This window comes from Cydia pomonella, chromosome 3 (genome assembly GCF_033807575.1).
Source record: "Cydia pomonella isolate Wapato2018A chromosome 3, ilCydPomo1, whole genome shotgun sequence".
NCBI classification, from domain to species: domain Eukaryota; kingdom Metazoa; phylum Arthropoda; class Insecta; order Lepidoptera; family Tortricidae; genus Cydia; species Cydia pomonella.
In genome coordinates this window covers 21789016-21811937 of record NC_084705.1, presented here as the reverse complement: position 1 = coordinate 21811937, position 22922 = coordinate 21789016, and the positions used below count along the sequence as shown (strand labels likewise).

Genomic DNA, 22922 nt, shown 5'->3' with positions numbered 1-22922 from the left:
TGCGCAGTGGTTTTTAATGACAACCAATAACCAACTTGGCTTGGCTCTGTGGTCGAATTTGGTGTTTAACGCTGTTTTCATAATAGTTGGATCTTTAATAAATAAACAGGATGTTTTTATACATTTTGTTTTGTTAGATGAAAGTTTTTAACTGTCCAATCATTATTTTATTATATTTTTTTATACTACGTCGGTGGCAAACAAGCATACGGCCCGCCTGATGGTAAGCAGTCTCCGTAGCCTATGTACGCCTGCAACTCCAGAGGAGTTACATGCGCGTTGCCAACCCTAAACCCGCCCCCCCCTCGTTGAGCTCTGGCAACCATTATAAACTGAAATAGAAACATTTTATATAGTAGTGTTTCTACTTCAAATATAAACAAATTAAAATATTTAAATAATAATAAATTTCTTCTAATACTTCTAATAGTATGTCCATTCATTGTTGGTGTTCTTTTTAGTACTAGTTAAATTGGTAAATATCCAGCAAGTCAGGGTATCTTCTGTGACAACAATAATTTTACCACACTCTTGTAAAATATTCCACTTTATGAACCTTATCATTTTTAGAATCATTCGCTTGGAAAAGTACTTTTTATAATGTTGCATAATAGAGAAAAAAAATCCTCGTATACTCTTAAAGTACGAAAGCTAGTCAAAAATCAAAAAATCAATATTTGAAGATGAGCAAATTTCAGGGTTAAGAAAATATGTTGCCATCATCGATTGATGAATATTACAGCGTAACAAAGAAACATGTAGTTTAAAATTTATGACTAAGTAGAGTAAGTAGAATAAAAATAATTTCGTTCATGACAAGAAATCTATAAACACAAATTGTTTTGATTCTCTCACTCGCAACAACAATCATCGCTGTTCACGGAATTCACATCACCGTCTATTGTTAGCAAAATTCAATTTCGCAAAAAAATCCACGTGAACGATAACCCGATAGCCGATTTTTTTGTTTGAAAGCCACTCAGCGGTTCACAGAAAAAAACATTTATCGTCAAATTGAATTTCTATTTACATTTTGTATTGTATCTTTATGTACATTTTGTTGTGTTAAAATCTCTAACGTGTATCACACACACAGGTACCGCTAGCATCGTCAATAGAGTTGCACTTATAAACTACTCGTCAACAATCTAATAGCTTCAAAAAATGTATATACCTATTATTAAAATATATTTGCATGAGTACATAGCAAATTTTATTTTATTTTTATTGTATTTATTGTCACTTAGCAACTATCCTTTCTGGTTAACCCTAATTCAATAGTGCCTTATTAACTATATCATTTATATTAACTTATCATAAATAACAACATAAAACATTTAAACATTTTTTTACTAATTCGGACATATTGCATGAAAACAAGTCAGTTTGATCAGCTACTAAATTTAGTGTTCGGACGGTGCGACTGAGAGGCGCCTTACGAAGCAGGTTGGTTCTGCCGATCGGCTCCACCAGCAGCCGCGGTCGCCGCTTCCGCTCCACGTACATACCGTCGGGCACACATAGATACATTTGTTGTAGAATCCCCGGGTTGTAAATGCTATCGCGAAGAATCTGCACTAAGTAGCATACGTGTGCTAGATCCCTGCGTGTTTCTAATTTATTATAACCCACCATGCCTAGTACGAATTCAGATTAACAGAACCATTTGACACGTTCTATTCACTAAATATTGACGCTGACTCTATTTCTTAAGCATCATACGAAATCATAAGCTACATAATCATAATTTGAACTAAATATAAACCCAAATTGAATAATAGCTTCTTTGTTCAATATCTGAATAAAAACTTCGTCTTTTTGTACTGCAGCCATGAGAGCCAATCGTATTAACCACTCACTATTATCCGTAAGTCAAATGTTATCATAATTTACGTTACTCGAACAAAATCTATTCCCAAGGCAATCCTAGAGCAATATGGGATATGTTACATATTCAGTGCCCATCGCATTATGCCCGAAGGAAGCTGTATAGAAATGTGAATACTCGTATAAAGAGAATCTGTAAAAAATCGGGAGGACAATCATCAAGTTGAGGTCAACCATACTGGCCATTTGGTCCAATAAAAAGTAAACTTTGGTTTAAAATGCATGTTAACTTTTACTTATTTACATATAAATGGAATAAGAAGAAGTGCTGTTTCGGTAGGCTCATAAAAGTACTTAACACTGTGTTCCGAATTTTACGAAATCGGTCATTTATTTAAACGACCAATCTCTTAGGGACCACATTTGGAGTGATGATCTAAACTCCTCATCCCACGGTACGTGTCGGAGCGCACGTGTGTCCAGATCCTTATGCTTACACGCGTGTCCTGAACCTTTTACCTTCAACCTATCCTGCATTCAAAGAAATTATTCTACCAAGGACCAAAAGTTCCCAGTGTTTCTAAGTTACTTAAGTAAACTTTTAAAATACCTTTTTATTTAAGAGTGCCAACTCAGTAGTCTACGAACTTTCTTCCTATAGATATAATTCTTATATTGGTTTTTTAAGGTTCCGTACCTCAAGGAAAAACGAAACTGAACGGAAAAATGATCCTATACATTTCGTTGTCCGTATGTCTGTTTGTCCGTCTGTCTGTCAAGACACTTTATCTCGGGAATACATGGAGGAATCAAATTGAAATTAAAACCATATATTTTGGTGGGCATTCCCTTGAATCTGTGAAAAAATAAAACTAAGTTATCGTAAAAAAATACAGCCACTTATGCCGCAAAACCGTATATCTCGACACTCTTGAGGGAATCAAAATTACAGGGTACTTTCCGTTGACCTAGAACTATAAATAATAATAAATAAATTCATTTATTTCGACCAACTTAGGATCATATTACATTCAAATTATTATATTAAAACGTAAGATTAAAGTTTAACTTAAACTAAATTAAGTTAAATATACTCATCACTATGTTGATCAGGCCAGTCTTTCTAAAATAAAAAAAAAAAACTGCCAGCTACTTTTTAATAGGAAATTAAAGAAAGGCTCTACTTCGGCCGTTTTCATACAGTAATTTTGTTTATGGATTTACATATCAACTTTAACTGTTAGTACATTTGCATTAACCCAGACGTCTAGACTTTGAGGTCACGGACGGAAGTAGACTTATGCATTCATAACCTTTTTCTGCTTTTAGCACACTGTTTGTGAATAACGACGAATTTAGCGAAATTTCTGAAACATGTTACTTTACATGTAAATCTATAAAAATAAGCTAGTCAAATCGCTTTTAGTTTTTAGATGGATTTTGGTGCACACGTTATCGAAACTATCGGCAATTTATCAAAATATTTGTGATTCAAATTAAACCAAATCGAGTGTTATTAAGGTTTTTAAATTTTCAGTTTTCTGTACATACTGTGGGTATTTTGCATGCGTTTAATTGTTCTTTTGAATGTATTTTTCTTTTTGATTTATTTTATGTTACTGCACGCGGAGATAACAATACACGTGCATTAAAGCCCACCACGAGTAATCAACGTTCACCAGGGGCCCTACGGAATCAGAGCTGGTATCTCATAAAATACTTTATGCTGAATTACCTGGGTCCCTATAGTGATGCATTTTTGTTTAAAAATAGTTAGTCGTTTTTCGAGAATTATTTAATTACAATTGAAAACAAAAACAATGTTACTACGTTATCTGTTTATTATCTATTTCTTAGGTATTTTTTATCGTAATCCGTACTCACTACAATTGTCGATGACGATTCAGAAATACGGGTTATTCATTGAAATTTTTACTTAATTGCGTTGATCACAGTTATTAATTTTTTTAAAGGCAAACAAGTCTACATTATTTTCTTCGTAACAAAGAAAAAGTATACCTAATTATTTGCCCAACTTTTTACCCCGTTTCATTAATTGGTTTACTTAACGCAACTTAATAATGAAATTTAGAATTTCACCTTAATTTAGTTTATTCCTTCTAAGCACACAACTTGATAAAATATTTAAAAACAGCAAAAATGGTTATATATTAACTGTTTAGATACATATTAGTTACCTATTAATAAAGCTTTATTTTCCAATTTGTGTTCAAATTTTATGCACACCCGGTTTAAAAGTTAAAGGAGGTGGGGGAGGGGGAACAATATTTTTTACTTTCGGAGCGATTGTTTCCAAAATATTATTCTTAATCAAAAAAGCTGTTAGGAACCTTAATTAAACTTAATGTCATTTAATGACTATTGAATGACGTGCCAGTCGTTGATTTTATTAGTGTTTTTTTTTTTCACTTGAAGTTACATGTGTGCCTGGGCCACCTGTTACCATCCATACATTTTAAATTCTCAAAATATTTTTTTTATTAAAATATATATTTTATACTTCCCGAGTAAAATGGCTGTGACATACCTACGGACGGACGGACGGACGGACATACGTCAAAAAGGATAAAGTAAAATATATATTTAATGTGACTCGATTAAATTTCATTAGCTACTGTACCATGTATCCGACGCTAAAATACTGAAATTTAATCGCGTTAAACCCGTTAATGACATTAAATATGTGTTAAAAACGCGAGAGTTTAAAGTAAAATATAATCCTATTTAACTATATGAGTTACCTATCTGAAATTTTAGTATGAGATATGACTCCCAACCACCGACCCCTCGACTGCCAGTCCTCGAACCCTCAACTGCCAAGCTCCCGACCCTTCAGTCCCCGACCCATCAACTCCCACAAGTTCCTTATATTAACTTCATCATCAAGTGCATTCAATCAAAGGCTTAAAAACACCCAAATCACCATACATGTGCCTTTAAAAATTAAGGAGTTCTCTCAACCAGATCATTACCAAATTAATATGGGACCACCTTGGATGTTATTCTCTTAAAACAAAAATAGAAATATACCTAGTTGGTTACTAAGTTCTGTTACTCGATTTGCAACCTCTTTATTTCCGTTAAAACAAATGCTACCGAAAAAATAAATAATCGGACAGACAGACGGACATGACGAATCTATAAGGGTTCCGTTTTTTGCCATTTGGCTACGGAACCCTAAAAATGACATAATGTGGTGGATTTGTGAGCTATAATTATATACCACACATAACGCTTATCTCATCGTATCTATAATGAATTGGGGCCTAAAAGAGAATTGTATCGCTGTAATTGCACAAATGTGGGCACCCGCCAAACATGATTTTGAAGTTGCTTGAAAACCTAAAAATCAACAAACAATTTGTTTATTGCACAATTAATAGATACAGTAGTACTCAGAGCTTCGATGACCGCAAGAGGTCTGGAAGACCAGGCACCGTTCGGACCCCAGCTCTAATAAAGGCAGTGAAGGCGAGAATTGCAAGAAATCCCGTCCGGAAGCAAAAGTTGTTGGCAATACATATGTCTGTGAAGAGAAGCTCCCTAAAAAAGTTATCAGTGAAGACCTTGGATAACACGCTTACCGCAGACAAAAAGGTCATTTGCTTAATGGACGATTAAAGACTATGAGGCTAGAGAGAAGTCTCGCGTGCTATTGAAGCGGCACGCACAAAACGGCCACCGAAAATAGTTATTTGTACAACAAGAGAGCAATGTTTGATATTTCTTCGAGTACTTGTTATGAGTCCCATGCAAGCGAAAGATTCTATAATAGAATTTCAACGCTCTAATCTCTTGCAACGCTCACGCAACGCTCGAATTTCTACTCTAGTAAGGGACTCAACAGCGCACGAGATGTAAATAACTTTGATCTCGTGTAGTACACAAAAAATTTCACGTCAGTCAGCCATCAAAAAATACAACCTGAAAAAATGTAATCCGTCTTCATCACTATTTCACTCATGTTTTCTGAAGGTATTCTAACAATTAACATTAATTACCGCAATAAAACAAAACGAAAGAAATTTCAATGAAATAATACGAAAATAATGATATCCGAACATCAATTGACAGTTCAATCGACAACTTTGTAAGATACGGTCCGAATTGCGGATACTACTATTTGTCAACTATATTAGAGATCGTTAACAGTAGTTAAGTAGAATTATTTACTGCGTAACAATTGCGTAAATTTGTATATGTTCATTGTTTTGATTGTAGAATGAAATACGTAAAATATGGTGTTTTCATTAAATTTTAAACTTTTATTTCATTAATTAATTATTACTAATGAAGACTCGTAGGGTGTTTTGGAACGATGCGGTCTGACTTAGTCAAAGTCAAAGTCAAAATATTCTTTATTCAAATAGGCCTAGCAACAAGCACTTTTAAATCGTCAAATTTTACAAATATCATCTTAATCTAAATATCAGAGCAATTTATTGATGCAGTTATTATTGTTCTAAAAAAAACATTGAACTATTATAGATATGGTAAACTTAATAATAAGAATTTCACAAAAAGATCGTCAAACATCAAAATTGTATAAAAATACTAGTCTAGAACCTTTCTAGAATAAAATCTAAATGTCAAAAAATACGGTATATATATACATTGAATTATCAATTTCATCATTAATAACATAACAATAAATAATTCATTCTTTACAATCACACTTAATCCCACGGTGTTTCATCATTCATGTAGTCTTGTGTGCTATAATAGGCTTTAGAGATAAGCTTACGTTTTACATAATTTTTAAATTTACTAACAGACAATTCAGTTATAATATTAGGAAGTTTATTGTAAAATCTTACACAATTACCCATGAATGATTTCTTAATTTTATGGAGCCTAGTGAAGGGCACTGCGAGCTTATGCTTATTTCTAGTATTAATATTATGTATTTCACAGTTTTTCTTAAAACTGGCAATGTTTTTATGTACATACAGAATATTCTCATAAATATATTGACAGTGCACTGTCATTATGTTAATTTCCTTAAACTTATCTCTAAGTGTGTCTCTATGGTACATTTTATATATTGCACGAATAGCCCTCTTCTGCAGAACAAAAATGGTATTTATCTCTGAAGCACTACCCCATAGTAAAATACCATATGACATAATGCTATGAAAGTAACTAAAGTAAACTAATCGAGCTGTTTTCACGTCTGTTAACTGACGGATCTTGCTTATTTCGGGGGTCTATTATAAACCGTCAATATACCGTTGAATTACGTATGCACTTTTTTGTCTCATTCTTTTTGCTTATGACGTGAAAGGGACAAAGACAATAGAATCCAATTACTTCGAACTTGTATTTATATTATATTAGGCCCGCACGTTGAAATGACATTCGAATATAAAGGTCACTTGAATGTTATTTTGTCTCACTCAGTGAGCAAAATGCGATTTTGGTCACTGTTTTTAAGCAGCAAATTACCCTTGTTCGAGCTGCTGACGTGAAAATACTATTTACAGATGAAAAAAAAATTGCCATTGAAGAATGTTGTAACCGCCAAAATGACAGAGTGTATGCTTATTAGTTAGATAACCGCTTCTGAATGTGTAGTATCTATTACATTCTACATTCTACCAGCTTACAATAATTATGGTAATTTTGGGAAATGAATCTAATATTTTCAATAAGCAGTGCTACGTCTAGAAGTAGAAACCTACTTCCAGACACAGACAAAAATATTTTTTAAATGAGACATTTTAGCTAATACTGTGCTTAAGTTTAGGTACATTAAATCTAAACGGATTCGTATCATGACTTCCAACTCCTATTATTACCACGTCCTCTGTTGTTACTGATTATTATGGTCGCAGTTCTTGAGGACTGCACCAGAGTTTCCGTTGGGTTTGCCGTGGGGTTATCTATATGATAGATAGAATACTCTTTATTGGCACACCTTAGTAAAAAGATATAAGAAAAATAAACAATTGATTAAATGTAGAGGCAGACAACAGACGGTCTTATCGCTAAAAAGCGATCTCTTCCAGACAACCTTTGGGTAGCGGAAATAGAAAAGTTAATCGAAAAAGTAGGTAGGTATAATTAGAGCGCTTGGTTGGTAGTTATTGTTCCAAGTAAGTAAGTGTAGAAAATAAGGATTACTCATCATACCACGGGGCTCGGATAATCGGTGAACATACATTAACAAAAATATCCACAACCGAATACAAAACCTCTTGGAATTGACTTCAATAAACCTAAATGTCAACATAAAAAATAAATTATAAATTACTGGTTTTACGTTTTTGTAAATATGTATTACTAGTTATGTGTGTTCCGTTTACACTAAATACATAGATGTAACCTACCCAAGTATATCTAAATTCTAGAAAAAAATATATATGTTAATTTGGAAAATAAAACTAACCGTTTTCGGGCATACTGCCTAGAAGTTGGGCCTTTAAAAAAAAACATCAGTTGTACTTATATATATTCATAACATGACTGATAAGCAGTGGTCTTACGATCCTATACAAGGTGTAACAAAGATAGTGGGGACCTGTTTAAGGATATATTCAGTATCGTGTAAGGATTAGGAAAAAGTAGAAGAATTTTATTATGATACGATAACTTTTGGGCCCTCCATAGGTTTGCCGAATTGGACGACCTGTCCCATATAAAATATATGTTTCTTTCTCGTATTTTTTTTCCACTTTTTTATTATGCCGGATATGCCCTTAAAGGGATCCCCACTATTTTTGTTACACCTTGTAGACAGACAAAAAGACTTCAGCGCCACCACTCAAATTAAATTGATTTAGATAATTTATAAGAGTTAGTCAATTGATTGACAGATTGATGTGCCGGAGTAGAAAAAATATTTTATTTACATACATTTCCTATGCAACATTAAGGCAGGTAGGTACGTCGCTCCGATGAATGAGCGTGACAACGCTATGCGCGTATTATAGCGACATCCCGTTTGCATGTCGCCTACCTTCATCTCTCTCTCTTCCTCTATCTGCTATACCTTTATCACATAAAATATTCCGGAACGTAAACCCATATCAATAAACACTTAAAAACTTTCATCTTCCAGATATACCAGTCAGAATTTACAACGTCCGTTCTTGAGATAACATTAAACATAAGTATAATGACAGTTTCCAACAAGGTGGACCGAGATTGTTGTTTGCGACGAATAAGTTTTGTCTCTAGAATTGTCTAAATTCTACCTATAGAGTATATTTATTTATCTACATCTAGTGTTGGAACTAAAGGAAGCCTAAAATAAAAGCTTTAAGTCGCATTTGAGAGCTTACTCCTCTGCCGAAAACCTTGCATAATTGTGCATACTTTTGTATGGACTGACGTTTACCAGACATGTATATTTTTACATTACGTAAAAATAGCCATACATTTAACGTGTCCCTCCCCCGCAAAAATTCGCAGACTGTATTGTACAGAAAATGACAGTCATGGCGTCTCCAGTCTAAATGCTCTAAATGAAATGAATTTTGTAATAAAACAGATAGCAAATGAGCAATTTATCACAATAACATGGATATTAAAATCATGTATGGAAATGTTCAAAAAATACAGCACCTGAAAGTTTCAATTTTAACTTCCAATAAGGAATGAAGTTAGGTGTAGGTACCATTAGATTCCTTTTTTATCCAAAAACGATTGTATAGCATCTATTACATAAACGCAACATTTCACCGACAAAACCGAGTTCACTTATCGTTTTGCTTGGAGCATTTCGCGAGTGAAGTACTACTGTCGGACTTTGACTATTATTTCTGATTTTTGTATTGTTTTAATGCAATGGGTCCCATATAGACAATTGATCATAAAAACAAATCTGATCGATTGAAACCATTACTTAATTAAAAAAATACATCTAGCCTATATTATGTCGGTATTTTATTACGTTTTGAGTATAGGTAGAATGCGGTCAAGACAAAAAATACTGAACGGTACATTTTAGAGGTAGGCAAGTTTGCATTAATCATGAGTTTTGACAAGTCGAATGATTGTCGATAAACGATCACAACACGATCTTGCACCCTAATTCCCGATCGCCGCCCTAAATTATCATCGCTAAACGTTACTTTAGATTTTTCTTCCCGAAACCTTTTAAGAGGATTTCTCAGCTCCGGTGAATTTCTAATTATCGGCTTTTAGCTGCGTTAATGATAAAATCGACGGGTGATTAAGGCGTATTTTTTTGCAATTAAAAAATGGAGCACGAGGCAATGTCCGTATACCTAAAGTTATAATTGTATCAAATAGCCCATAAGCCTTTACGATCCATAGGCTACCAGTTTCTTTAGCTAATTTATAAGAGCAGCAACTCACTTGAACGACTCTTTTCAGACCAAGGTCTACCTTTTTGCAAGTCATTGCAAAAACGATTCGTTAACATAGGTCGACAATGGTACTCCTACTAAAACTATCTGCTAGCATTGAACTATTGTTACTACATATAGAACCGGCACAGACCAGTCTAGCCTAGTGGGTACTGACTCTGCCTATGAAGCCGATGGTCCCGGGTTCAAATAAGTCCCGGTAAGGGCATTGTTTGTGTGATGAACACAGATATTTGTTCATGTGTCATGGATATTATCTATGAGTATGTATTTATCTATGTATATACGTATGTATATCAACAAAAATAGTAACAATAAACAATCCAGTTATGAAGGAAGTCCTTAAAGTAAAAGTATGCTCACGCGCACTAGGGACTGCATACTTTTTCAACAGCATGCGCTAAACTTTGCTGGCGTTCAGTTGAGAGCGTCAGGAATGTCGGGGGACTTATTAACGCATTCCCTGGCGCCGTGATTCACAGACATATTTCAAACGCGTCTCTTTGCCCAGAGGGTAAGAGACAGTCGTTCTGCTAAAATTAATTCATGTTTTTATATTTTGCGGTCAACAATACGTTACTTTTTGTTCTTAATTAATAAATAAGTATTATTGAAGAATATCTTATTTAAGTCCAATTATGAAAAAAATACTTAAAAATGGTTAAATATATGGATGGAGATTTAAAATAAAATTAGTTTACCATGATTTACCCAAATATACGGACAATATTCAGTTCTCCATAACAACAAAACAAGAATGAATTTATTTTAACCTTAATTTATTATTATATTTATTTTATTTTAACCTTAACTTCTGGATGAGATTGGCTCGGGACCGGGATAAGTGGCGTACTAGAAGAGAGGCCTATGCTCAGCAGTGGGCGATAAAAGGCTGATCTGATGATAATTTATTAAGAAGTTAACATCATTTAATGTTGCGGAGTGCTCTATTGTACGTGTTCAAAACTTTATTTTGAACTTATATCAAATAGAATGATATACATTCAATTTCTTCTTAAACACAGACCCAACCGCGGTCTACACTGTGGGTGCTAAAAACTAGACAATACTTTAAATACTCGTACATATACGCATTCGCTACATTTCATATTTAATGTTACTATTGCCATTTAATTTGGTTAATTTATAAAGCAAAATAATATGGGCGCGTAGTAACTTTGTTACTTAGTCCTTTAATTGCTGACGAAATATCGGCTGTATTGTATTCAGCTTCAAGTAAATCGTTGCCGCTTATCCCATAGACCTCAAATCATATTCAGAGTCCACGCTCCTACTTATGCAGAAACGCTTTTTACGGTTTAAAAACAGACATTATGATTTGTGGCGGTTTTACGGCGGTATTATGAATATTTCAGAATAAAACTGTACATACTTGACTGGTTGGAATTTTTCAAATGCCTTTTGTGTTTCTCTTTAACAAGTTCATTGTGCGCGGCTCAACTTTTGTAACGTTTAAAAAATGACATAAATGGAATGTGTTTTAATGAAAAATTATACAGATTAATGTTTATGTTTAAATAAATCTTTGTCTCTGACGAAATAATCAAGTTGATTATGAAAACAAGAATTATTCAGTTATTAGACACTCAATAATTTACGGAACATAGCAACGATCCGCGTTTGAAAAATAAAGTCAAATTATCTAAGCAAATAGTGCGGCCAGATATGTGTAGAAGAATGAAATTATTTGAATGGAACTATAAAAATTTTTTTAGTGAATCTTGGCCTTTTCCGATTTTCATTGTTATGTGTCCTTTGGACCTTATGCCCAGATTACATGTACCAAGTAAAGTAGCGAGCGAGTCACTCGGACCTTGTTTTGTTTACTAGGCCCAGTGTCCACTCCCGTACTCCTCTCAGTATACCTCGCGCCGACTCGCTCGCCACTCGACAGGTCTGAACACGACCGAGTGGTCGTTTTACCGGCGAGTGCCGGTAGCGAGCGAGCGAGTAGTATTTTTTTTTATTTTTGCTATTCAGGAATAAGCAAAATGCGTGTAAATACTTACTCACCCATGTTACCACACCCTATTCTCTCAGCCGAGTACCAATTTTCTGTCTCGCCACTGTACTCGGTAAGTGAGATCAAGCAAGGCATTATTTTCAATAAAGTTTCGTTTTATAAAACTCTTAGAAAATAAGTAAAATAACGCTAAGTGTAATCTTTTCATTAGAATTCAAAAGTTAATTCCGCCATTGAATACAAACACTTTGAAGTAAGTATTAAGAATTATAAACGAGACATTGACTTCAATCTTGTTCGAGTCAGTAGACAGTACAGGCTCTGGATATAACTAAAGAATTTTGTATTTCATAAATGAAATGATAAAATTCCTGCACAAAAGAAATTTGTATCACAGCATTATTAATATTCAGAAGATTTTTGGGATACCAGAATTAAGAACTTCAGATACTCACGGCTTATGAAATTGTAATACATACGTATTTCAATTTTAATTATTTACACATTCAATTTTGTTTTATTTTAAGTTAAAGTATTTATTCGTTTTAATTCGATTACGATTTCTATAAAAATGAATCTGCGTGATATTTTATAACCATTGTTTTTCTAACCTGAACAAGAAACGAATTTGTAAATTATTTGACTTTGTGAGCTCATACATTATGTTAAAAAAAAAAACAATAAAAACGTTTGCAAACGCAAACATTGTGTGAACAATATTCAAATATTGCTCGTAAATAAGGTTGAAAATTCTCCAATAAATCATTTTTTTTTTCAGGACGCTTTGGAATTTTCATTATTTTTCCGTATTTTTCAGTTTTTTTTTAACAACATTGCCAGCATTTTCCACACACGACTAAGCAGGTGTAACTACCTAAACTTTGGATTAAATATTAATGGATAAATTCACAAGTTCTTTTCAAAGTGCGTTTATTTCCGATTTTTTCGTTTTTATCGGAAAAATATAGACACTAACAAGGAAGGGTACCCAACTGTCCGACTCCGATTTGATTCATTTTGATATATGTTATAGAGTAGTCTAAAATAACGGACACGTATTTTTTTTTAGCTGCCCAAACTCAACCTATTGGGAGAAATTGTCCTCCAAAGTACTAAAAAGTTACTAAATCTTCTAACTCCTATAGAAAGTGATGCTCAAGCAACTTGCTAGTTAATGGCTTGTTTATGTTTGAGAGCAGGAAAAAATAGTGTACACGTGTTTTGTTATATCTGATTAAACTCAAGTTTTCCTAAAAAAAACACCCGTCTTTATGTGTAACTATAGTGATAAGATATTATAAAACTTCGAATGTCGATTTTTTTAGGAAAAAATGAGTTTTAGCCGATATAACAAAACACGTGCTCATTATTTTTTGCTGCTTTTAATCATATACTCAAACCAGCCATTAACTAGCAAGTTGCTTGAGCATCACTTTCTAGATTTAGTAACTTTTTAGTACTTTGGAGGACAATTTCTCCCAATAGGTTGAGTTTGGGCAGCTAAAAAAAAACGTGTCCGTTATTTTAGACTACTCTATAACATATATCAAAATGAATCAAATCGGAGTCGGACAGTTGGGTACCCTTCCTTGTAAGTGACATAGGTATTTTTTTTTCGAATAGGAATTAAAAAACATGGCTTTTAGAAAAAAAACCGGAAATTTTCTGGGTTTTTTCAACCCTATTCATAAATGACAAGTAACAAAGTTTACGTAGTGTTATCGTACATACTCGTAATAATATTCCGCTACTATCAACAATGGCATCAAACGAATCATCAAACTGTTTTCCTCTTTGCCCGCGGGTGGCCGCTCGTTACATACATTAATACCACTCAGCTACTTATTACGAGCCATAAATAACTAGAGATCACCCGAACAATTGTTTGTTTGTTCGTCATGAAGGAAGCCACCTTCGCCATTAGCAACGCACTCAGAATAGCGTGTTTACGTTTAGGATAATAATACTATCTCAAAATGCTGTAGGTTTTTTAATAATAATAAGGATATTTTGACATATTAGTATTAAGTATTTTGCACGAGTCTCAATATTCGTGACATTATTATTTAAAACAACTTGTTTGTTTAATCGTATCCTTTTTTAACGCACTTATTTCAACGACCCGATATAATTGAACTGTGCCGGTATGATTTAAATATCTGGTAATAAATATTTTATATTTATGACTGAAATAAACAATTAATCTGTGTGTTGTGATGTGTCCAATTGCCCCAAATAAATTACTCGTAGTTTGGCACATTAATACTAAATTAATTTTAACTGTTAGTTAAATCTTAATAGCTTGTTATTTTAAGAAACAAATTGTATATACACATTCAGGCTCATCAATATGTGAGTAAAAGTCCCTCAGTTTACATATTAAGGTAAACAACAAAATATCCGTAATTTGTATATTGAAAAGAAAACATTTATTTAACGAATACCAAAATAGGCTTACACGTTGCCATATTCTGGAGGATTTTGATAGAGAACCACAATTTATTGACGAGAGACCTAGCTTTTTGTCTTTTCGAACATTTGTCTGCCTGTCTCCACGTAAGTCCATTTGAAAATGTGTTCTAGCTTAATTTTGTGTGCCTGCCAGGTGGAAGTTATTTTTAGCACTCCGCACAAAAATACAATCAGGGAACATTATCGATGTCTCGCGACATTATCGATGTCTCGCGTTTTTATACTATGTGATATATTTATCTACACTATCTTTATCAAAAACTTACCTTTTTTAACAAGAGATGAGATTATAGTTGTACCGTTCTCGAGAATGTTCTCCGTTTACTGTAGGGAATGTTCTCGCACGAGAATGTTCGCGAACGGCACAACTATAGATGAGATAACATACGATTTAAATATAGTTAGCATCATTAAATAAATATGGTTATACTACTTTAACCAAATATTTTCTGTTGTCAACATTGGACGGACAAATGTGGCTTTCCACAGAGAAGGGTCCTTATGCACATGGAGCTTAAGGACCCTTTAGGCATGGTACTCCACAACTGTTTTCATGTCAATACAAACTAACAAGTCTAACAACAATACAGTACTCGTACAATAGAAATAGTTCACTAACAATCGCCATTGGATTGCGATCTACTATCTAAATACCATTTCTATATCTATGCATTTAAATATTTTGAAACAACTCTGTATTTACTGAACTGACAGCTGGAAAGCTGGAATTGTTTTGATACAAATGCCTTGTAAATAGGTAATTCATATCATTTTGGAGCAATGACAAGTTGGAAATTTGATCATGTTAGTCAATTTTTAATATTTATACTTTTTTTACAGTTGATGTAACGTTCGTAAGCAAAATACCTCATATTGGAATAATTGATTTACGCTTAAAATACGGGAATACTAAATTTATCGCGAGTTAATTGTTATGTGCTCTTTTTGTTTGCCTTCAATATAATAAAGGTAATGCAAAGTTTAAAAAAAAAGTTCATATATATTTAATTATCTCTACCTACTACCTAGACTTGTTCATAGGTATTGAGAAAATTTTCATATCTTCAGCATTATTATTGAAACGATACTTGACACGATCATATATTAAATTAACTATTCTTATTGGTATTTCAATTAAATATTTATTGAAAGAAGCTTTAAACTCGTAGCTTAATTAATTACAATATTTCAACGGCAGCTTATCAATCATAATTTAATTATGCAAAATTAACGAATGCTTTTTTAAGAGTAATAATTTAAATTGTGAGGCCTGTTTTCCAGATATAATTATATAATTGTGGTATAAAATTTACTGCATTACATATTTTAAGTAACTTTTTTTAAGTAAAAGATAATGATTTGAATTTTGCCAACCCTAAATGGCGAAAGGGATAGTACCATACAATAGAAAGAGACAGCATAATCCGTCCCCGAATCTCTGTCAAACTTCGGTTTTGTAGTAAGTGTCATTTCTGTACGGTAGTACTATTATTTGTTCTGTGCTGCTGGGCAATGGCCTCTTCCTCTTCCACTTGTCCCGGTTTTGAGCTACAACTGGCCAGTCTCTCAAAAAGGAGTCTAAGTTATACCGCCATATTACTCCGTCAACTTAAGTGAATCTTATTTTAGTACTATAATTGGCAAGTAATAACATAATTAAAGTGGAATTGGAATTGGCAGACACACTGTTTCAGCTAATAGGATGCTATATTTATTGGCCACTTCATAGTAATTGGCAAATTGGAGTCTTTCTTATCCTTATACGTATTTTTATAACACTGCTAAATATAATTATTGTAATTGTCGTGCAATTAATTGTATAAAGGTAGGTGCAAATACTTAAAATGCAGCTTTCTTTCATCTAATAAAATTAAGCAAACTATTTAAAACGGTACGTTAATCAAAGTTATAAACTAAAACTTTGTTCGGAAAACTAATTAAACTATATTTTTACTCCAAGAAATGTCTATAACAGTATGAAAGCTTAATTAACGGCTCCGTTGGCACCAGCCGGACAACATATTTAGTTTCTGGAGAACTTATTATATATAATTTATTTAAAAAACATCCTACCTTTCAAATTACATTTTTTTGGTTTTTTTTTTCAAATATATTACTTCTTTCTAATTTCCATGTATTAATTGCAACTTAGGCGGCATAATAGTTTTAAATATATGTAGGTGAATAGGCTGCGAACGAACGGACAGACATGCATATGGACATGGCAAAAAATCCTTTTTTTAGTTTTCAAGTATGAAAGTATAAGACCCGTTTAAAAATCGGTATTATATAATAATATAACAATGTTTTTTTTTTTCATTCAGTCTAAAATAATATACAATAATACAAGTGGTTGAGACCTTCTAGTAGGTATAGTGTACCTGTGTCATAGAGCCTCGCTATTATAAGTATACGTGATCTGTTAGCTATGGCCTTAATGTTCTATACTTAAATCCGTAACCTGACAATATTGTTGTCGTGGGCAATGCCACGCCTCCCTGATCAAACGCTTTGACTGCAGGCGCGTAATGCATCACATGTTAATTCAACTCGGCATTCAATGTTTGTAAATCTAGGAACTTTTACAGTACATATGGTGTTACATTAACGCTCTAGTGCTGTAATCAGCGCAATACGTGCCTATGTCAAAAATGTAAAGAGCCATTATGCTGTATGTTTTATTGCATCTGGAACACCTACTGACATGACATAAATTTATTTAATTCCGCTACCTAAAGGTAGCCTGGAAGAGATCGCTTTTTAGCGATAAGGCCGCCTGTTGTTTACCTCTTCTTTATGTGTCGTATTATTTGTATTGTTTCTGTATTGAGGTGTGCATTAAAGAGTATTTTCAACACACATGCTCAAAACGGCGTTTTTATTCCACCGATTTTTGGCTCATAATCCTAGATGTTATAACACTCGTGCTTTTTCATTATTTTATCCGACTGAGTTAAGAAGGTAACTGATTGCTAATAATATGCATGGAATCGGAGCCTTCTTAATGTAATCGTAATTATTATTCTAGTCTACTTTATTTTGAATTTGACATGCTAATTTATTAATTATTTTTGTATTCATTATTTTAACTAATTTTTATTTTACTATGAATCATGATTTCAATATTATTAATTATTTATTATTCTTATTATATTTGGATTTGATTTGATTTTAATGTACTTACTAACCCCTAGCTATAACGATGGTACTAACAATGTTTTATGGAATTTTTATGGTTCTGAAATAAAAAAAAATATTTTTTATTTTATTTAATTTGGTCAAGTAGTACATTTTTTTTTAACCGACTATATATTAGGTTTCATATGTTAGTTCAAAGAGGTTTTATTACACTAAACATAATTTATAGATTAAATTATCTCGTAAATTACATTAATGAATAAACATAACATTTTATCTATTTAATTTCCATCCGTCGAATAGAAATACAAAAAATATTAGCTTTTTTACAAAAAAAAATATTGGCTGTTTGTCGATTTCGTTCGCGCCATTGCCTTGCGCGCGCATTGGAATCGTGCGTAAAAAAAAAATAACGCGCCAGCCATTTTCCGTATTTGTTATTTGTAAAGAACACATGAAATTGACGCTGCCAGTAATACTAATAGAGTCAAGAGGCCGAGAAAGATCGCCTTTTACCATCAAAATCGGGTAAAAAATAATTGGCGGCATATGAAACTTTTATTCAATGGAAAATCAGCAGAAACGCCCGGTTTTTCTTTGAAAACGTGTTGCTAGCTTACTTCAATGAACTGGCGAATAAGTGCCTACAAGCCCAGCACGCTTTGGTGCAATTATTCGATGTAAAAACTGTAAGCCACCATTTTGAAAATTGTACTTTTACTGTTTTGACGAAAAAAAATATAATTTATAAGTTTTGTTTTTTCCTCGCAAGTGTGTTGAAAAACGTCGGCTTTCTTATTGCGCGCTCGCTTGCAGCTCGCGCGCACAATATTGCCTCGTGTGAATTGACCAACTTAGCACACTTGTATTATAATTGCCATCAATACTCGATTATCATCCTGCCACATATGGCCGAAGTCTTAGTGCCATCATTTACTATGTACAATTAGGGCATCAAAGCGTGTATTGTTAATTCTGCTCGATATAATATCAAAGCTCCCTTTGACGCATCATAAGTGCCCAATTACAGCTAATCTGAGTTAACTTCAACTTACATAAATTATAGCTCATTGGGGGAACGTTTTAGGTTAATAATTTTGATTGGTCATAAGTTATGAGCATACTCCGGGATTATGGGGGCGGTAATGTTTTAGTTACACTAGCCAAAAAATGGGTCAAAACAGAAACTATTTTAATATTTCTAAGCACCTTTGGTTTTTTCTACCTCTTCTTAATTCATGGGTTTGTAAATATATTTCACAGTAAACAAAGTTATATACTCGAAATCATTCCCGCACTATTATTTTTTTACTGTTTTATAAATACTATGCACCTAAAAGAGTCAAATAAGTCAAGTTTCTATCGTTCAGTACCATGCTTACTCAAATCTCCTATAAAACCTATAAAGGTGAAAGTAACGACGAGATACAGTGCGTACAATTTCAAAATAACTATGAAATCAAATTGTGATTGTTAAAGTGCGATTGCCTACGTAACTCGCTTCAAAGTCAAAAACGGTGCGCGTATGAATTTAATTTACTTATGTATTTTTCCTACTCCGGGTGTTTTTTTAGGAAAAAATGAGTTTTAGCCGATATAACAAAACACGTGCTCATTATTTTTTGCTGCTTTCAAACATATTCTCAAACCAGCTATTAACTAGCAAGTTGCTTGAGCATCACTTTCTATAGGAGTTAGAAGATTTAGTCATTTTTTAGTACTTTGGAGGACAATTTCTCCCAATAGGTTGAGTTTGGGCAGCTAAAAAAAATACGTGTCTGTTATTTTAGACTACTCTATAAAATATATAAATATAAATCAAATCGGAACCGGACAGTTGGGTACCTTTCCTTGTAAATTTCAAGATTATGGGTTCACGGGAAGTAAGTACCCTGTAGGTTTTGATTCCCTTGCGAGTGTCGAAAATTTGCGGCATAAACGGCTGTATCTTTTGATTGCGTTGGCTTAGAAATTTGATTTTTTCACAGCTTTAGAGACAGTAGACCTAAGTATTTGCTTTTACCAGCTTGATACCTCTACGCGTTCCTGAGAAAAAGGGTCTTGACAGACAGACAGACAGACGGACGGACGGACAACAAAGTGATCCTATAAGGGTTCCGTTTTTTCCTTTCGAGGTACGGAACCCTCAAAAGTACGAATATGTGTGCTACAAATACTACTTCATAGTCCATAGCACTTTTTTACCTCCTACGAATATCATATGTTATCCAACGACGAGTTACGTACTAGTCGTGAGTACGTAACTCTTCGTAGCGCGTAGAAGGAGTAAACATTGGGTGCATTATAATATCTATGGGGCTTCGTAACACATATTACATCGTGTTTGGACCTACAGGGTTTGAAGCTGCACAAAGCTGCAAAAGTACACTTTTGCAGCTCGCTGTACACTTAATCTGCCGCACGGCACTTGCCACTACCACTTTATATAAAACTGCGTATGTTTTTGTGATTTCGTAAATTAATTTACTTGTTGAACAATAGGTATAACACAGAAATACCAGAGGCAAATGCAAATCCAATTGTTTTAACACTTCTTAATTACGTTAATTAACAATATGATTGCCAGCATAGGCAAAAGTTATGTCAATAAGAAAAAGTTAATATTACATGCTTATAGGTATGTATTACCATCTCAAATCTCCCAGATTACGGTCTGATGACTAAATTGGTTCAATTGGGGCGTCCAGATACGCGGACTTGCGGATGACTCAATTGAGAATTAAATGAATACGTAGCAAGTGACAATTCCTTTATCACACTTGCTCGTAGCTATTCTAATGTTACAAGGAGAAAAAAAATGATCTTCTACCTGTTACTTCCAACGATGTAGATAATGGATTTTGTGAGTTATGTCAGTAAGTCATGCAAACTAAGGAGACTTTAAGTGGATTCCTTATTTTGTAAAACGTTGGCGTATTCGCATCTACACAAAAAAGAAATTATTTTACTTGTTCTTAGTGCTAGTGTTATAAATAAGTTTGTATCTTCATAGCATGCTGCAAAATATTTTAATTATTAAAAAAAAAAAAGTATGCATAAACATGTCAGATTTACTTAATAGAATTAAATGATAGCTAGGTAGTTATTACACATTCTCACTTAAATAACAATATATTATTTTAAGTTCACTAACTTATTTAAGTTAAACAGGTACTAATTACTCGTAATTCATTTTCGATGTTATTTTTCAAGCATAATTATTTAGCTTTTAATTTAACTTCATATTAAATGAATTTGGTCGTATCAATTGCAGATAATCAGTTCTTAATAAAAAAGTATGTTATACACGTAAATCTTACAATTTATATTGGTATTATTAGCTAGCTAGTACCATAATAAAGCATACAAACAATGCCACGGCGTGAACAAATTGAAATAAACAATGAATTTATTCCGATTCACAAAATAGATCTACGTACTTATAAAGCAATAATGCTGGTATACTTCGGTTTGCTTATAGTAGGAGCGAAAGCGATAAAAGGTTGTTAGTTATTTGATCGATTCTAGATGTCCATAGGTTAATGTCAATTCAAGCATGTGTTAAATTATATCAATGAGAAGGAATGTGCATTAGACTGGACCAAATGGCGAGAAAGAGGGGAGGCCTTTGGGACACTCCAATAGGCTAGTGAAAAAACCAGCCAAGTGCGAGACGGACTTGCGCACGATGGGCTCCGTACCATTAGGCAAAAAACGGCAAATATAACACTGTTGTATAGGAGCCCCACTTAAATATTTATTTTATTCTGCTTTTAGTATTTGTGGTTACCTATAGCGATAACAGAAATACATCATCTGTGAAATTACAACTGTCTAGCTATCACGGTTCATAAGATACATCATGTTATCAGTTTAAAGATCAATTAAGTATCAGTCTCACGAATCGGTTATGCATATTATGTATATATATATATTTATTTATATAATGTATGTATGTGTCTTTATGTGTTTAAGTAGTTTATAATTAATTTATGTGTATTAGGACTTTTAATTCTTTCAATAACAATTTCTTTTAGTTTTAAACGCACCGCCTACAATCTTTTCTGCTTTGCCCTAAGGTTGACTGGTAGAGAATGCCACATGGCATTAAGTTCGCCTTTTGTACATTAAGTTTTTCTTTTGTGCAATAAAGTTTTAAATAAATAAATAAATCATGGTGACAGGCAAATAGACAGACGGTCAGTGGAGTCTTATTAATATGGTCCCGTATTAACCCTTTACGTAGGGAACCATAAAAAAGAAGTTTTACTGTCCTAGCTTTAAGATTCTCGCGCCGCCTATAAAAACAACAGTAATAGTTTTATATTTATTGAACGAAATTAACTTGCAGTTTTAACCACCTCTTATGCATTTGTTTAAATGAAGGCAGGTGCACCTGTAAAATGGTGCTGCAAGGAACAAAAACGAACGAATTGCTATTAGGTTTTAAGTCTAACATTTCAAATCATTAGTTATTTATAACATGAAACGCTTTTAATAACAAGTTAGCGTGTTTTGTCCCACTAAGTCCGCTCCAGATAAAAAAGAAAACAAACTGGAGACAGCGAGAAATATTGCCATTCGGACGGCGGCAGGTGCGCGGCTATAACAAGCTACGAGTCTGTATCGGAATAAACTTATGAGTATGGCTTTATTGATTCGGTGATTTAGAAACGTTTAGTAAATACCGGATTTGTTGGAAATATTTTGCGGGATTTATCAAGATAGTCTAATCTATTCTTTCACAGCAACGTCTTGTACTAAATATACTGTACCCCTAGTGTAACTTTGATCGACATCATAACGTGACGAACGCGTTTGCGTTAAGTGTCATTTTGTATAGGATTTTGAGTTTCCAAAACGTCCCGCTTGGCGCGCTCTTTCGAAATTCAATACAAAATGAGACTAAACGCAAACGCGTACGTCACGTTTGGAAATCGAATTTATTTACACTAGGGGTACTGGACTATGAAAAAAGTTGTGATTGTACTATTCGAATATATCAAAAAATCACTCTGCATTTGACATAATAACTTGATATTGTTATTTTTGCTATGTCAAATTCACCCGTAGTTAAAATATTTGTTTTTACTATTTATATTTCAGTTAAATTAAACGTAGCGAAAATTTTATGTTGTATGTTAATG

General features: G+C 33.3%; 1 protein-coding gene and 1 long non-coding RNA gene across 2 annotated transcripts in view; one reads left to right on the top strand and one right to left on the bottom strand.

Annotated features, from left to right (window-relative positions):
* LOC133516303 (uncharacterized) overlaps window positions 1–22922 on the bottom strand; it is a 175622-nt gene that overhangs the window by 22588 nt on the left and 130112 nt on the right. The window lies entirely within an intron of this gene.
* LOC133516302 (uncharacterized) overlaps window positions 1–22922 on the top strand; it is an 83627-nt gene that overhangs the window by 29782 nt on the left and 30923 nt on the right. The gene's annotated exons all lie outside the window — the stretch shown is intronic.